This window comes from Rhinoderma darwinii, chromosome 12 (genome assembly GCF_050947455.1).
Source record: "Rhinoderma darwinii isolate aRhiDar2 chromosome 12, aRhiDar2.hap1, whole genome shotgun sequence".
In the NCBI taxonomy this organism is placed as follows: Eukaryota; Metazoa; Chordata; class Amphibia; order Anura; family Rhinodermatidae; genus Rhinoderma; species Rhinoderma darwinii.
The window spans coordinates 36,623,686-36,629,685 of NC_134698.1; the positions used below are offsets into that span (position 1 = coordinate 36,623,686).

General features: G+C 43.7%; 1 long non-coding RNA gene across 1 annotated transcript in view; it reads right to left on the reverse strand.

Annotated features, from left to right (window-relative positions):
• The window catches only part of LOC142665230 (uncharacterized), an 81,571-nt gene extending 79,005 nt beyond the window's left edge, over positions 1-2,566 (reverse strand). The window contains exon 1 of the long non-coding RNA XR_012851447.1: positions 2,492-2,566. This is a non-coding gene — a long non-coding RNA (uncharacterized LOC142665230). The remainder of the gene's footprint in view (positions 1-2,491) is intronic.
• Positions 2,567-6,000: the final 3,434 nt, after the last annotated feature.

Sequence of the window (6,000 nt, forward strand, 5' to 3'; positions counted from 1 at the left end):
ATGCCCTGTGACAGTTAAAAAAAAGTCCCAATAAAATCAACCGTTTACCTCATGGGACCATAACGTACTTTATCCATGCATCAATGCCCTTTATGCAGTCTAATACTATACCCCCATGGCAGCCGCTGTTCCCCTACAACAGTCATAATGCCCCAATGACAACTACATTCAGTGGTCCCTATAAGGTGCGCGGCTGCACGGCCGCGCATCTTCCACGGCCCCCCCCCGCTCACTGAACTTTAAAGCCTGCGCACTGTCAGTGCGGCTGGCAGAAGTTTCTCAATCTCCTCCCTCACTCACCTTCACGGAGCGACCACCCAATGACAACTCCCGGAAGGTGAGAGAGGGAGGAGATAGCCCAGAGTATCAGAGATGGCATGCAGGCCGTCCGCTGACAAGTGAGGTTGGTGCCGGGAGTGGACCAATCCAGTCACCTGACATGAGGTCAGGTGACTGAACTGGTCCAGTCCTGCGCTGTCACCGACCCCAGACAAAAGTGATCCGATCTTCACCGCATGACCACTTTCTCCTCCTCCTCCTGACGGTGAGTCGTCTCAGGTAGAGCAGAGAGTTGTAGCGGTGGGCTACCGCCCTCCGCTCTGTTTGCACTAAGTACAAGGGAAGGGGGGAGGCTGTGCGGCGCTTTTTACAAGGGAATGGGGGGGCGCTATCTAGAAGTGGGTCAGTGTGTAGCTATCTACAATTGGGGCTGTGTGTGGCTATCTACATGGGGGGCTGTGTGTGGCTATCTACAAGGGGGGCTGTGTGGCTATCTGCAAGGGGGGCTGTGTGGCTATCTGCAAGGGGGGCTGTGTGTGACTATTTAAAAGGGGGGCTGTGTGTGGCTATCTACAAGGGGTGCTATGTGTGGCTATCTACAAGGGGGGGCTGTGTGTGGCAGTATATACAAGGGGGGCTGTGTGTCAGTATATACAGGGGTCTGTGTGGCAGTATATACGGGGCTCTGTGTGGCAGTATATAGAAGGGGGTCTGTGTGGCAGTATATACAAGGGGGGCTGTGTGGCAGTATATGCAAGGGGGATGTGTGGCAGTATATAGAAGGGGGGCCTGTGTGGCAGTATATAAAAGGGGTCTGTGTGGCAGTATATACGGGGGTCTGTGTGGCAGTATATACAAGAGGGGTTGAGTGGCAGTATATACAAGGGGGGTTGTGTGGCAGTATATACAAGGGGCTCTGTGTGGCAGTATATACAAGGGGCTCTGTGTGGCAGTATATACAAGGGGCTCTGTGTGGCAGTACATACAAGGGGGGCTGTGTGGCAGTATATACAGTATCAATAAATGAATAGAAATGTCAGCTCATCCTCCCAGGTGCACGAAGAAGACAGAGATCTCCACACTATAGGAACAGCATTCAAGAGGAGAAGATCAGCACTCCTTGTGGAAAAGAGAGGACGAACGTTTTATGTATTGTGTCCACTTTAAGCTGTTCAGCCTTTCCTCTGGCTATCTAAATAAATAAAGAAGATTTATTTTCCAAATTCCACAAGGAGTGCTGATCTTTTCCTCTTGAATGCAGTATATACAGTATCAACATGGTGTAGTATCTACATTGGGGTCTGTGTGGCGCTATCCACCTGGGGGGTCTGTGTGGCGCTATCTACAGGGGGGTCTGTGTGGTGCTACCTACTGGGGGGGGTCTGTGTAGCCCTATCTACTTGGGGGGTCTGTGTGGCGCTATCTACAGGGTGGTCTGTGTGGCGCTATCTACAAGGGGTCTGTGTGATGCTATCTACAGCAGGGTCTATGTGTCGCTATCTACGGGGCGGTCTGTGTGGTGCTATCTACAGGGTTATGTGTGGCGCTATCTATAGGGGCAGTGATGTAATGAGGGATTCTTTCATTGATGCCTTAAATTGATGTTTATAACGATCTATTTTTCTGCTGGACTTGTAATATTATAGTATTTAAAAAAGTTAGTAAAACGAATTTAACATACGTTTTCTTATTCTCTTATTTAGTCGCTATATTAGCGTTTACTGGGGGTATTACTTATGGTCATCAGATCGCCCACCATTGATGGAGACTCGCCCTGCTCCCTAACTGTCCCGCTCAGGAGCTCCCAAGACTTAGAGGGAACATTGACTACAATGCACTCAAAACCCTTTTTACCACTCACAAATGCCCACAATTAGCTCAATCCTGTCCATGCCATTCACAATAACTTTATAACAGTCTACACTGTCTCTAATCCCAGACACAGTGCCCCCATGAAAGACACAAAGCCCTTATGACAACATGACAGCCAAAATTTCCCACTGGGGAAATGGAGATAGTGATGAATGTGTATTATGGAATGTCAAATGTGAAAAATACAAATTAATTTTCAATGCCCTTAAATATCTAAAGCCAATATATGTACTACTAGACATATATCCTTATATACCGAGAAGGTATTACCACACCTCTGAAAGTCCAGAGCTAGAAACTAGCCTGATAATGGTCAATAATTAATAATAATATTAATTACCAGTCCTCTGATTCCTCTATTTCCGCTGACTGGAGGATTCCATATCTTGCTTCTCTTCACTTTCAAATAGACACCTAGAAAAAAAACAAGAAAGAGGTGTGATAATACATTCCTGGTATATGCTATAGATGTATTGGACCAGTAAAGAGATGTTAGTCTGCCTAGTTTCTGATAAAACAAAATGTATTTTTAAGAGGCAAGTAAACCCTTTCTGTGATATCTTCTGAGGAGCCAAACTAGACATCCCACCTCAAGTCCTACCATGCAAGAGGATGCACAGACGACCCCATCCTGACTAGAAGCCTCAAGAAGCCATAAGTAGCATATATTTGTCTGTGAGCACAACCCCTAAATGAGTCCCCATGCACATGACTGTAGTTTCCATCTGCGGACCCATTTATTTTTATAGGCCGTGGACACATTTCCGTATTTATACGGATGTCTGTCTAGGCCGTATAAATGATCTTCAAAATATAGAACATGTCCTATTTCTGTCCACAATTGCGGCACACACTGCGTGCAAAATTGCGGAGGGCTACGGATGTGCACCAAATTGTGAAAAGCTGCACCGAATTGTGGTGCAGTTTTTTAGGCGGACTCTCCACTGCTAGAAATAGTTCTAGAAAAAAGTTTATACTGATCAGGTTTTCCATTGTCAAAGCGATGCGTCCCTCTAGCGTCGGACTGGGATACCTTGGGGCCCCAGGAAAAAATCTCAAGGACCCACTCTCCATCTATACAGAAAATTAGCATGTCCACTTTTAATTGTATAATAGACTTTGTTATCATTGCACATACAGAACATATGATCAATAAGATCTAATAGGTAATTTGTTAATCAGTTGATAAGAAATAGAACCTAGTTGGCAAGTGGTTATCTCCAAAGTCATATCCAAATGGGGTTGTCCTCTGCTAGACCTTTTGGACCCACCATAGGATCTTCTGGTGGGCCAGTCCAACCCTGCGTCCCCTCTGCTCTGAGTACAGCTCGGCCTCCTGGGACGATTCTGCAGCAATCACATGGGATAAAACGTCATCCCAGGAGGCCGTTCTGAACATAGAACAGAGGATCGCATCGCTATGACAATGCCCAGAGCGAAGTATGAAGCTTTCTATTATTTTTAAACCTTATTTTTTTCAGATTTGCAATTTCTGCAGCATTTCCACCATAAAAGCCGCCACATTTGCCTATTTATTGTGGGTTTTACCTCCCCTTTGAATTCAATGGGGAAAACCTACAACAGAAGAGCAGTGATTCCGCAACATAAATTCACAGGCTGCGGATTGAAAGAGCAGCACCACAGGTCAATTTCTGAACAGTTTCTTGGCAAATTTTTTCGCAGATCATCCACTCTGCTGCTACTATAATACGCTGCAGATGATCCACAATGAAATCCCTTGCAGAAAATCTGCAGTGTTTTACGCTGTGTGTTACCCTACCCATAACCAGCAAATTTCACCTGTGAGCCCACTCCCCTACATAATACTATATGACATGTCTACACTCTTCTTTACACTAGTATTTTAACCCTTAAAAGGGAATGCATCATCCGAAAAGTACCCATTATCAAATTTTTTGTTAAACATATTTTTAAAGAACTTTTGGTGATGATGATATTTTATTGAAATTTTCCATGTCATTATCTATAATCAAAAATAATCCAAAAATGTTGCAGTTTTCACTCCGGCCACTGAACCTCATAATAGACTGACACCCTGTTCTGTAGAGATCACTTCTCAGCAGTCATTCCATTATGATCATAGGTAGGGCTAAACTAGAACTAAAAAGCAGCCCTTGCACACAAACCCCACCAGCTCACATACAATATGGCCCCCGTCACCCGAATATTGCAGAAAAATAGCAGTGACTACTGCTTTACTTTGGTCACACCCCTCGGCACTCACTTAAAGAGGCTCTGTCACAACATTATAAGTGCCCCATCTCCTACATAAGGAGATCGGCGTTGTAATGTAGGTCACAGTAATGCTTTTTATTTAGAAAAACGATGTATTTTAAACCACTTTATTAGCGATTTTTAGCTTTATGCTAATGAGTTTCTTAATGAACAAGTGGGCGTGTTTTTACTTTTGACCAAGTGGGCGTTGTACAGAGTGTATGACGCTGACTCATCAGTGACCAGTCAGCGTCATACACTCCTCTCCATTCATTTACACAGCAGCATCACGTTCTTACTAGAACACGATGTGCAGCCACATACACAGACATTAACGTTAATCAAGTGTCCTGATAACGAATATACATGACCTCCAGCCAGGACGTCATGTGTATTCAGAATCCTGACACTTCTGAATCTTTTCTGTGAGATTCCAGCAAGCCACGCGTAATCTCGCAAGATTACGAGGTAAACGAGATTTCATTTCCCTTGCTGGAAATCTCACAGAAAAGATTCAGAAGTATCAGGATTCTGAATACACATGACGTCCTGGCAGGAGGTCATGTATATTCATTATCAGGACACTTGATTAACGTTAATGTCTGTGTATGTGGCTGCACATCGCGTTCTAGTAAGAACGCGATGCTGCTGTGTAAATGAATGGAGATAAATTAAAGGAGATGAATGGTCACTGATTGGTCAGCGTCATATACTCCTCTGTACAACGCCCCACTTGGTCGAAAGTAAAAGCACGCCCACTTGGGCATTAAGAAACTCATTAGCATAAACCAAAATCGCAAAAAAAGTGGTAAAAATAGATAGCTTTTTTTAAATAAAAAGCATTACTGTCACCTACATTATAGCGCCGATCTCCTTATGTAGGAGATAGGCCACTTATAATGTGGTGACAGAGCCTCTTTAAATATGTAAACAACATCATCAACACATGAAGGAAAATAAAAGCAAACATAGAAATGCCTTGTCACACGGTCAGGGACAGGCGCATGCTACCACTAAACAAACACCAAAATAACCAATGATATCGCCATACAGTGACCATATAGTGGTCAGATACCAACTCTATACTGATGCTCTGCATAGTAATATTACACTGCAGACTATAGAGGAGAATACAGTAACTGACAGAATACATAATAATTGAAGTGGACCTATCAGCTCTCCTGACATGTCTGTTTTAACAAATACTTGTATTACCCATTAAATAACAATTTTGGAGCATCCTTTCTTAGGACTCTACATTGTGCTATTCTTCTGTTATTCCTACTGGAAATGTATTAATAAATTGACAACTGGGTGTTGCTTTTCCCCTTGTCAAACGGCTGTGTCTCTAACACACTCTAAAACTGTTGAATCATTACTGACAGTATCCATTTATTTTTTTACTTTTTGAGATGCATCTTCTATGTACCCTGTATACATAGAAGCTGTATCCTGCCGTCAAATCCCTTTTCAACAGGTCAGCTGCACTGACGGCTCCGGTGAAAGCTGGTCGAGGCATGTAGAATCCAGCTAATAATGATCACACCTAAATTCACGAACCTGCTGACCTGATGGAATCGGCTTTGACGGCAGGATACAGCTTCCATGTAACCA